General features: G+C 37.7%; 1 long non-coding RNA gene across 1 annotated transcript; it reads left to right on the top strand.

Annotated features, from left to right (window-relative positions):
- Positions 1–10,286: 10,286 nt before the first annotated feature.
- Positions 10,287–11,472, top strand: LOC107102430. The gene is made up of 3 exons (XR_001482126.1): positions 10,287–10,470; positions 10,592–10,648; positions 10,735–11,472. It is a non-coding gene; the product is annotated as an uncharacterized LOC107102430 (long non-coding RNA).
- Positions 11,473–11,773: the final 301 nt, after the last annotated feature.

Here is an 11,773-nt window from a genome sequence, read left to right as displayed (position 1 = left end):
TGTCTAAAACAGCACTCGCTCTCTTCAGTGATGTTTTGCTCAAAAGCATCGGTATATCTGCTGGAACTACTTCTGTCTCAATGTTGCATTTAGTTTTTCCTATTGTTGCAGGAATAGTCACCTTTCTTGTGGATTGCACCAGTTTTCCATCCCCAAACCGGAAAGGTCTTGCACTTTTTTCATCTTTAATCTTCATTAATTCTCTCTGAGGCAATCCACTTACATAATCTGCAAGCCATTTTTCACCACACACAGTTCTTGTACAGGCAGTGTCAATCACAGCAGATCCCAAAGCTTCTACCATGAAGATCTGTGTGTCAGATGTGGATTCGTCTGAAAACAGAGTAATATTACATTCCTCAACGTTGTCTTTTGATCCCTCAACATTTGTTAGCTTCACATGTTCTCTTTTATTGGGGCAGTCTTTTGCCCAGTGAAAAGTGCTCTGACATATTGCACATTTAGTTCTTCTCCCGTATTTGTCAAGTGGATTAGTCCCTGCAGCTGTTCTTGAGCTTTGCTCTGAGTTTGAACTCCGTTCACGCTTGCCTGTGTATTTGGTGAAAAAGGCTGAGTCCCCCTCTTGTGGAGGATAGACATTATCACCGAAGATTGTTTTCAAAGCCGATTTCATGTTGTCAAAAGATACAGTGGAACAGGCGGTAAGAGCTAGCTGTTTGTCTTTAACGTTTAGCCCCGCGGTGTCTAATAGCTTGAATGCTAACACTGCATCCGGTAGTTCCATTTTGAACTTACGTAACTTGTACCGTCGTTTAAATTCGATAATCTGTTGTGAGTTGATTAATAAGCTAATACATGTGTCTCCTTTTTCCATTTTCCAGCAAACACACAGCCAGGCAGAAAAGCTCCGAGCCAACTCCCATGTCAGAGGATGAAGAAAGCACATCTAGCCAGTCACAGTCAGAGACAAGACAACACTAAAAAAACAGGCCGTTCTCCAACATCTGTAAACAAAGGTGTTCATGGCAGCAGCACAGCTGATATTTCTCTTCACGATGGTGTCACAGGAACAAGAACAGGAACAGACGAATCAAAGCTACTATGAAAAAAAGCAGATAGAGCATAACTTTAGAGACTGAACTAACAGACTTTGCACAGTGCAAGAATAGAGATAGAATGAAGCAGAATGATGAAACAGTGGTCCCTATGCCCTCCAGCGGTCTAAGCCTATAAAAGCAGAACTATAGAGATAGCTCAGGATAGCCTAAGCCACTCTATTAGCTTTATCAAAAAGGAAAGTTTTAAGCCTAAGTAGAAAGAGGGTCTGCCTCTAGGACTGAAACTGGTAGTTGGCTCCACAGGAGAGGAGCCTGATAACTAAAATATCTGCCTCCCATTCTACATTTAGACATTCTAGGATCCACTAGTAAACCTGCAGATTGAGATTGATGTGCTCTGTTAGGAACAATCCTATCTCTGATATAAGATGGAGCTTGGCCATCTAAGGCTTTATATGTGAGAAGTATGATTTTAAATTCTATTCTGGATTTAACAGGAAGCCAATGAAGGGAAGCCAGGATAGGAGAGATATGATCTCTCTTTTTATTTTTCATAGGAACGCCGTCGCATTTTGGATGAGATGAAGGCCTTCAACTACTACTGTGGACTTCCTGATAGTAAAGAATTACAATAGTCCAGCCTTGAAGTAACAAATGCATGGATTAGTTTCTTAGCATCAATCCTGCACAGGATATTTCTAATTTATGCAATATTGCGCAGATGAAAGAAGTAAATTCTAGAAACCTCTTTAATGGGGGATTTATTTATTTTATTTTTTATTTTATTTTTTAACAGTGTCCTGTCTGGCAATGTTGCAATAAGAACAATTGTCTTTATGCCAAAAAGAGAGCCCAACAGATTTTGCAAGTGGAGCAGTACTGCTATCACTTTATTATAATTCATGCAGGGAGTATTACAGATTTTATGGACACTGCAATGTAAGTAGAACAGGAAAGTAAAAACAAAAAAAAGGAGAAATTATGAATGAAAGAGGAGATAAAAGGGAGATAACAATAAAACATCTTCAGTCTGCTTCATCACCTGAAGTACAGCTTCACAGGCCTTAAATAGTCTGCAGGTGATCTTGATTGGGCTGAGACTCAGGAAGCAGCATCAAGGCTTTAAGGCGGAGCCTAAAACTGAGCAAGGTGTTACTTTGGTGCAAAAACAAAATTACATCCATCTTGGGGATGTAACAATGTGGCTGTGAATGTGGAGTTCATAGGGTGAGTTAAAGAGAAGGTTCAGATATAAGCAGTAGCTTGCAACCGTGAACATTTGCGTGAATTGGGGAATAACTGAGTGTAGTGTAATGATTAGCTGTATTGATTAGCTATAATGTATAAGCCAAGCCTATTGAAGAGTTTGGGGAAAGTGGTTTTCAAACAGTGTACTGCTGCTGACTATATATATCCAGTTTCTTGTTTCAAACCCTTTTTAAATCAGAGTTATTGTTGGACAACATCTTATCTACATGGTGTAACAAGACAAATGACCCTACTGCTGCTTGTCAGAGTTCCTTATCGGATATTGTAAAATTCAGAGGCTTCAAGTAAAAAAGTACAAATACTTTTTTACCTTACTTAAGTGCACTTTTTAGGTATCCATACTTTACTCCATTACTTATCTTTCTTCCTACTTCTGACTTCTACACATTACATTTTCACACAACTATCTGTACTTTCTATTCTTTATATTTTGAAAACAAACGTTACTCGTTACTCTTGGCTTATAAATATTTATTTCACATCATGTGCGCCATCCACATCTACGGAAAACTAGTGTAATTGGATGAGTCATATAACCAGAGGTGTAGCTATAAAAATGTAATAAGGGTGGCCAGGGAAAAACCAATGTACACAGGGGGGGTGGCAAAAAGAGGATAGGTGCGAGAACTCAAGGTCAATCTACACTGCTCCAAAAGGAAAATAAACAACCACAACATCCATATTTTCTAAATAAAGATTAACTATGATTTCCCACAGCCTTTGCTAAAATATAGATAGATATGTTTAAACATCCATGCTGTCTAAATTAAACGTGTAGTGGACAAAATTCTTTCATTTTTGATTTCTGGAGCAAACATCTTATTCACTATCATTACTTTCCTACTTTCCATCAACAGTCGTCCTGAATAAAATTCATATTTACATGTACTAATATCTACATTAAATGGATTACTTATTATTAAAATGGTTATTTATCTCTGATTTCACAGAAGGCTCATAGATGACTTGCAGAGACATAATTTTCTCTTTATCCCATAAGACAAAATCTCGTTTCAAAAAGCGCATGATTTCTGTATTTATCATCTTTAATGTTAGTATATTGATGTGCATAATTAACCACAGTGTTTTTGTTGTCAAGAAACTGTTAAAATATGAAAACCATAAATGTTAAATAAGTTAGAACATTCCACTTGTGAGTATTACTGCTGCCACCATCTGTATTGGAGGGTAAAATGGTAGGGGTGGCCAGTGATTGGCTAAGGGTGGCCATGGCCTCCCCTGGCCCCCCGTGTAGCTCTGCCCCTGTATATAACACAAACACTCATTGGTTAGCTAAAGGAAATCATCAGAAGCAAGCAGGTGTTCTTCAAACTGAGAACATGAATTGTCTATGCCATGCTACAGTGTTTGATTCAGAAAAAGAAGTTGAAATGTCTGAAAGGTCAGACTCAGGAGGGAGCGTATCGGGAGATGGAGACCAACAAGACCTCCCTCATCCTTGGCCCTAGCTCAAAGAATTTTTCGAAATAGTTGAAAAATGTAGCTTTCAATTCATATAATGGCATCTGTGTTGGGATCCAAAGGTTTGCCCTCCAGAGGGCTGTTTTGGATCCCTTCCTGTGGGCTTCTTTTCCTGTTGGGATCCAGAGGTTGCCCACCAGAGGGCGCTGTGGATCCTCCTGGGAGCTGGTTCTCAGCACTCAGCTGATTCCAATCAGCTCTGCTGATTAACCTCTCACTATATAAACTGTTTGAAAGCTTCACTCTGAGCCGGATCGTGGTCATTGTCCTTGCCATGGAAGCAAACCAGAGTCTCTTGCCTGTTTAAACCTGCCTATCTGAGTCTGCAAACCTGTGAGTTTCAGTTTGTTTATTTTTCCCTGAGTTTAACCTGTGCTCTGTCTCCTCTGCCTTCCAGGGCAGAACCCTGTGCTGATCCAAATAAACATTGGACTTTAATCCTGCCTCTGAGTCTGTGAGTTCTGCATCTTGGGCTAGCAAACCAACCACGCATCATGACAATCTGGCTGTTTTTTTTTTAAAGGTTACTTTATACTTTTATACTGTAAGTAGTTTTTGGAGCACATACTTTTTCACTTTTACTTGAGTAAAGAGGTCAAGTTGATACTTCAACTGCAGTATCTATACTTCTACTTAAGTTACAAATGTGTGTACTTTTGACACCACTGGTCAAATTTAATTTACATTTCATTTAGAAATACAATTCCCAAAGTCTGAATGAATTTTTTGGTTGCCGACTGACTATGAAGCTTCAAAAGACCAAACTGATCTGGAAGCAGGCCCGCATCTCATCTGCGGGCCTGTTTCATCTCTGTTTTCCATCCAATGTTTTCCCCTTATCCCAGATTAGGGGAGACACACACAAATCCTATTCCATCAGTTTATTTTGGAGAATCCCAAAGGCATTCCTAAAAGGAACATTTATCATGTTCTTTCTGACTTAACACTAAACTAGATGCAATTGCCTACCAGATAATATTAAAGCAGCAGAACGGGAAAATGAGCCCCTAAGTGTAGAAATCTTCACTTGGGCCTGTTTGGATTCACTTGTTTGTTAAACTCATTTTTGCAAAAGGAACTTTGCCAGTGTTCTGACAAAATTGACAAGCATTACTAATGAGATGAGAAGTAAGATTTTAATGATAAACTGTGAGGAAGTAAAAGTTGATGTTTTCCCAGAAAAAGGAAATGATTCCGATGCTTTTATTTTTGTTAATTCTTTTCTGTAAAGTTGTGACAAATTACACAAGCAGAAGTTTCACATGCACTAACATTCATAATAAAGTTTTTGACGATCCAATGGGTTAAAAAAAAAACAGACAGGATGTATCTTGCCTTATTGATATTAGTTAAAACACAAACATTAAGACAATGTTTTGGATATTTTTTCCTTTGCATGAGACTACATTAGTTCATGGATTTTCAAGAATGAAGATGGAGCAGTTCCTCAACATCACTTATAGCTGTATTTAGTCATTTGTGTAGTTTTGACATCATGTCCAGTTTACCAAACTTTTTATGCACCGTGTCCAATGCACTTTAACCCCACAGCCTGGTGGTACCACCATTGTGCTCTAAAACTGGCTTGCATTCTAAGATTCAAAAACAAAAAAGTTATTTTGACTCCTGCCATTATAACATAACAAGCTAATTTATGTCTCAACTTTCTATCAAAGTTCCTTTGAGAAGCCTTTTAGCTTCTCTATTGTATTAAATTTAAACTTTGCTCTCTTTAGTGTTCCAGGGGTTTATGGTTCTTAAATAACCTTTGATTTATTTAAAGGATTTTGTCTTGGATTCACTATAACTATAAGTTATAATCAGAGATGGGAAGTAACGAAGTACAAATACTTCGTTACTGTACTCAAGTAGATTTTTCTGATATTTTTACTTTACTTTACTACTTATTTTTATGGCGACTTTTTACTTCTACTCCTTACATTTTTACACAAATATCTGTACTTTCTACTCCTTACATTTTAAAAAATTGGCTCGCTACTTTAGTTTTGAATCATTTCAATGGAGTTACCGTTATTATTTTTCACGTCATCAATACCAAATTCAATCTAATTGGATGGGAATCTACGTTGCATTTGACGCACCACTACAAGATGAATCGACAGATTCGGCGGTATTCATTGGCGGCAAATCATTGCAGCTTGGTGGCGTTGGCATAGTAGTATGGACGACGAGATGATTGAAAATGAACACAACGCAGATCTAGTCCTATTGGCAGACATCCATTTAAAATGTAGGCAACGGCATGAAAAAAGTGGTTTCTACTTTTACTTTTATACTTTAAGTAAATTTACAAGCCTGTACTTTGTTACTTTTACTTGAGTAAAGAAGTTTAATCAGTACTTCCACTTTTACCAGAGTATTTTTTAACACAAGTATCTGTACTTTAACTCAAGTACGGAAAGTGAGTACTTTTGCCATCTCTGTTTATAATACATCTAATTCACTTGGAATGAAGTACAGCCATTTGAATCAAAGTTTTTTATATTTCTACCTCCTTTTGCTAGTTTCCGTTGTCTTATTGTCGTCTTACTTCATTATCTCCTGTGCTGTTCCAAGGTGTGATTCCTGTGCCTGTTCACTGTGGGTTGGTACTGCTCTTGCCATTTCCATCTCTGAATCATCAGCTGCCTCCGTCCCTGCCCTTGGATCTTTATCTAACCTCCACAAACCTAACAGTTCTATTCTATTCAATTCTATTCTATTCTATTCTATTATATAGATAGTCATTGTTTTACATATTTAGAAGCAATAGGCCGGTTTAAATCGTATTTATCTGACAGATTTTAGTTTGTTCCCATTAATGGTAAATCTTCCTCATGGTCCAGGGTCTCTCTGTGGCGTACCACAGGGATCGGTGCTAGGGCCAGTTCTCTTTACCATATATATGCTCCCAATTAGTAGAATTATTAGACATCACAGGATAAAATTCCACTGTTATGCTGATGATACTCAGATATATCTGTCTATAAATCCAGATGAATCTAATCCATTGCATAGATTACAGACATGTCTGGAAGACATAAAAAACCTGGATGACTCTTAACTCACTGCTTCTGAATGCAGACAAAACAGAAGGTTTTGTATTGGACCAGAGTCTTATAAACTCTGAAACTCTTTAAAATCTCCCATAATAAAGTCCAAATTCTTGGTGTTATTTTTGATTTCTTAAAGTAGAATGGGAGGCAGATATTTTAGGTATCAGGCTCCTCTCCTGTGGAACCAACTACCAGTTTTAGTCTGTGAAGCAGACGTATGGTGACCAGATGTCCTCTTTTTCCCAGACATGTCCTACTTTTCAAACCTAAAAAAATGTCCGGGGGGAATTTCAAAATCGTACAGGATTTTGGTCGACTACAGTGCAGCAGAACCAAGCCGTTATCTCTGCGGTGAAGTTGGTTTGAAGTTGGTTGTTGGATATTTCAAGCTCCGTGGAGTCAAGGGGATCTAGCTAACGGTTGATCCGACTGAGGGACTCTGATGTTGGCAAGCGTCTCCCAGCTGCTCTCTCCTCCCACATGCGGTGATGCAGTTAGGGACCATCAACGAATCTTTGAATCAAGCACTCTTAAGAAACAAAAATCTATAAATTCCTTATCTTATGACCAGCTGAGACGAAACTAATATAAAATCAAGCCAATAAATAACATATGTAAGGCACACTTGCTTTTATGAAGTTTTTAGTTATTTAAATTTTTAAGATATTTTCAAAGATAAAAGTTGGGACTTTTCTTCATTAGCTTCCAGATCATGTGACCTACTGACTCAAATTCTTTGTGAATTTTTTTTACTACATTAGCCTGATGAGGCACACTCATTTTTATAAAATTTTAAGCCTTTGTTAATGTTTAAAAATGTTTCTTATTACAAAAAAATTATATTTCTTTAATAGCTTTCAGGTCATGTGACCCCACCAACTCAAGTTCTTTGTGAAATTGTTTTACTACATTAGCTTGATGGGGCACTCTTATTTTTATTCCATTTTAAGCCTTTATATTTTAAAAAAAAAAATTATTACAAAAATATTTGATATTTCTTGAACAGCTTCCAGGTCATGTGACCCACTGACTCCAAAGCTATGTCAAATTGTTCTAGTACTTTAGCCAGATGGGACACACTCATTTTTATTCCAAGCCTTTGTATATTTTTGCCTTATCGTGCACGGAAATTGAAATGGTTAGCAAGTTTGCCAAAAAGCTTGACTCAGCCCAAAATTTTCCGAACAGACTTCTGGTGTTAAAGGTGTGTTATTAGTCTTAAAGGTGAATGGCACAAGTTTCACAGTTTCCGCAGATGTGTGCCCTCTCTGGTGACAATTTGAAATTACACAGGGGTATAAGGGGTGATCAGCAAGTATGAACTTTTTCATTTTTTTTTTCATTTAACTGTTGATTTATGACACATCTCTTTTTGTTTTTTGTTTTTACAAAATTCACACACTTAAATAAGGTCAGAGGCTTGGTAAACATGACCCTACCATGTGATAAGCATAGAACGCTGAAATTGTCATCATTAATTGGTAGGAAGGATATTTTATTGAGATGGAAAGGTCCAACTTCACCTTCTCACATGGGATAAGGGATGTAGGGATTTAAAGAAGATTCACTCTCTGAGGTCCTGAAAAAAGATATGTCAAAGTCTGGTCCCCTTTTTATCCATTGTTTTTGAGAATGTCATGATCTGTCCTGATTACTCACTTTCATTTTTTTTTGTCATTCACCTGCTTAACTCTGCCCGGTTCCTAATTATCACTCATCTCATCCACCTACTGGTTCTGCTTTATATTCGGCTCAGCCCAGCTGTTACGGCCAGATCATTGTTAGATTTTTTTCCTGTTTGATGTTTTTAGGTTCTGTTTTGTTAGTTTGGTTTATTACAAGTTTCATGTCCCCGTTCCAGTGAGGAGGTTATTCTCAAGCCAGTCTCTTAAGGCAGGTTTATTCCCTAGACATTGATGAGGGCGTTTCAGCGTTTCCTTAGTGAGTCTGATTTTCTAATTCTGTTCCCTCTCACCCACTGGTCCTGTCTGAGCCCGTCTGATCTGTTCGCCCTAACCACCTTTGGACTCCTGCTGGATTCTGCCTGTCTACATCTGTGCATTTCTGTCTGAGCAGGTTGCTTGACGCATTCTGAACCTGCCTTCACACTCTGTGAGATCCTGGAACCTGGATCTGTCCATTCCTGTGTGGATCGGAACCCATGACTGCAGACTCCTGGATTCCAGAACTATTCCTGTCTCATCTGTATCCATGTCCTGGATCAGAGTTCTGCCTGTTTACTAAGGTTGCTGCATCGGGGACACTCTGGGCTTCTTAGGGCTGCATGACGTTGGTAGTCTATCAGGTGGATCCTGCCTTCCTCGTAGAGTTTGAACTGAACTGTTAAACCAAAAATGTCAGTGATTGGGCGATGCCCCGCCTCCCTCCTGCAGACAATGCAATTTCTGTTCTGTTAAGTTTATTTCAAAAAAACGTTTTAATCTTTCCTACTAACTGCCTCCCCTTGAATACTGGGTCCATCTGTCCTGTTTTATGACAGAGGAATCTCCTACTATAGACTTTGAGTAGTGCCGCCACTAATTCTACCCCCTAACCTGTGCTTGACAATCAATATATCTAAAAGCAGTTAAAAGATGTAAAAAAAAAAAAAAAAAAAGACACCAGGGTTGTATTCGTGCACAGGAGAAAAGGAAAACACGCTTCATTCTGCTGCTGCGACTGCTTTGGTCTTTTTTTATAGAGGCCTAATTTCATTTGGGGTAAAAAAAAAGTTAGAATAAATACAGATGCTATCTTGAACAGATTCACATGCACAGCGGGACAATTTTGCCCTGAATTGCTTTCTCATGAACTAACTAATGAAGCCTATAGAGACAACTGTGGTAAATAGAGGAAAGCTCATTTTACATAACGGGCAATAAGGTTGTATACTTTAGGTTAGACTGTTTTGTTTTTTCTTACAAAAGGTTATTATCATAAAATGGTTGGATACACTGGTCAGTTTTAACCGCCAACCCTAAGGTATCTGCTAAAAAAGCTTAAAAAATGTTTTTTCCCACCCTCAGTATAAGTCAAAAGGTGTATTGAAATGATTAGAATAACCCTAACCCCTTAACATTTAGCTCCAGCAAACCCAACCTATTGCTTCCTACTTGTGTGCAATGGACAGTTCAGTGGTTTATGTAAAGAAAATCAAGCTTATGGATGAGAAAAATGTGTATCTGTTCATGGTCAGTGTTTGGTTTATTTCTCCAAGTATAACAACGGTATCCTCTCACAATGTGGCACATACAGCATGATGGCTGTATGCAAACTCCTAAACACAAACATGTCTGTTATCCCTTTAGCTGTTGATAAACAACTGAAACAAGCAGAGCATTGAGGCAAAGATCTCATACTTACGTTTTCTCCGCAGTGCTGACCTCATCAGTACCTGTTTTTGAAAGATTCTGACTAATTTGGATATTGTGTAAATGGCATTGCTTAAAAATTGTTTGGCTCAGATAGTATTGCAACAGAACCGTTTCCCTATCTTAGACCTGCATATAAAGAATCTGACAGAAACCCAGCTTGAGCTTCAGTTCCTTAACTTCACTAAAGTGAAAAGTGAGGACTCTGTGCTGACTCCCTGAGCTGATTGAATCTACAACTACCTAAGCTTTCAAATTCAAGCTACACAGCAGGTGAGAGGAAATAACACACCTATTTTATAACGTTGAAAGAGGTTTGTCTCCATCTATTTGATTAAAACGGTTACATAGGGAAATTTTTTTCAATTCTTTTCCCTGTTTTTTGTATTTTTAGCTCATTCTCCTTTAATAACGATCAGATCTCTGGACACACACCAGCCAACCAACCTCTGTAAGTTACTCTTTGAAAATATAAAGGTTCAGAGAAAAATTGACATGTTTGGGATTCTTATTGGTTTCTTTGTGATGAATTTTCAGCAGCTGACCATGAAGATCCTCACAGCTGCCTTCCATATGTTGCTGTTTCCTGCAGCAGACTTGCTGACCTTCTTTGACAAGCACGTTGTTCGTTTTCAGATGTTAGCACGGCATTGCAATGGAGGGATGCAGAGAATCAATGCTCAAATTGGTGACTGCAAGTGGGAAAATACCTTTATCATTGACCTAAATGATCAGTTAAGAACGATCTGTAACACAGGTTCCCCTTCAGCAACAAGTCACTCTTGGTTTCCTATTGTTGACTGTACACTAGTTAGAGGAAGCTTATATCCTAATTGTAACTACAAGGGTCGGCCTTTGATGGCAACAAATATTAGAGTGAGTTGTTATGGTGGGTTTCCTTATCACTTGGAAAACTTGGCTAAAGGACAGCCACGTCAGTAACTTAGAAAGTTATGTTTTAGGACAAAATGCTAATAGAATTTTGTCTGAATACCATGTGGGCCTTAAACTTTTCCTGCTGGTTTATTTTCAATATATTTCATTTGTTCATTTGTTTCATTTCTTATGTGAGAAATGTATCTGGTTGTAACATCATTACAGGTAAATGTTCAGTTTTGTTAGGTGCATTTCATTTAACATAATTATGTACCATGAAAAGAATATTGCGAGAGCTCGATAAATGATTATAAAGATGGTTTTACCAGCAAAGCTTGCAGAAAATGTTCTTTAACGAATCACTCATTTTGTTTGCTTATTGTGTACGTTAAAGTCAAACCTTTCAAAATTAAAAAACTTTAAAGAAAATAACCTATTAATGTTGAGTTTTGTCGTATTTTTTACTTTCAAAAACATAATATTACTAATTACTCATGCATTGACTTTCTTTTCTTTGTTTTTTAAGCTTTACATCTTCATCTATGTTTCTGATGGTGGTTTAAATTATTCTGCCATAGCTTTCAATAAAATAGTTTTTTTCAGAAACCATTCAAACTTTCCTGTCTGTGAATAACTCAATTACTTTAACAGCCTTTAGTGAAATAATTTATTACCTTGAACTGGTGTTGAAATGTGTTCA

This window comes from Cyprinodon variegatus, unplaced genomic scaffold (genome assembly GCF_000732505.1).
Source record: "Cyprinodon variegatus isolate N-32 unplaced genomic scaffold, C_variegatus-1.0 Scaffold1254, whole genome shotgun sequence".
NCBI lineage: Eukaryota > Metazoa > Chordata > Actinopteri > Cyprinodontiformes > Cyprinodontidae > Cyprinodon > Cyprinodon variegatus.
This window is presented reverse-complemented; position numbering and strand designations above follow the sequence as displayed.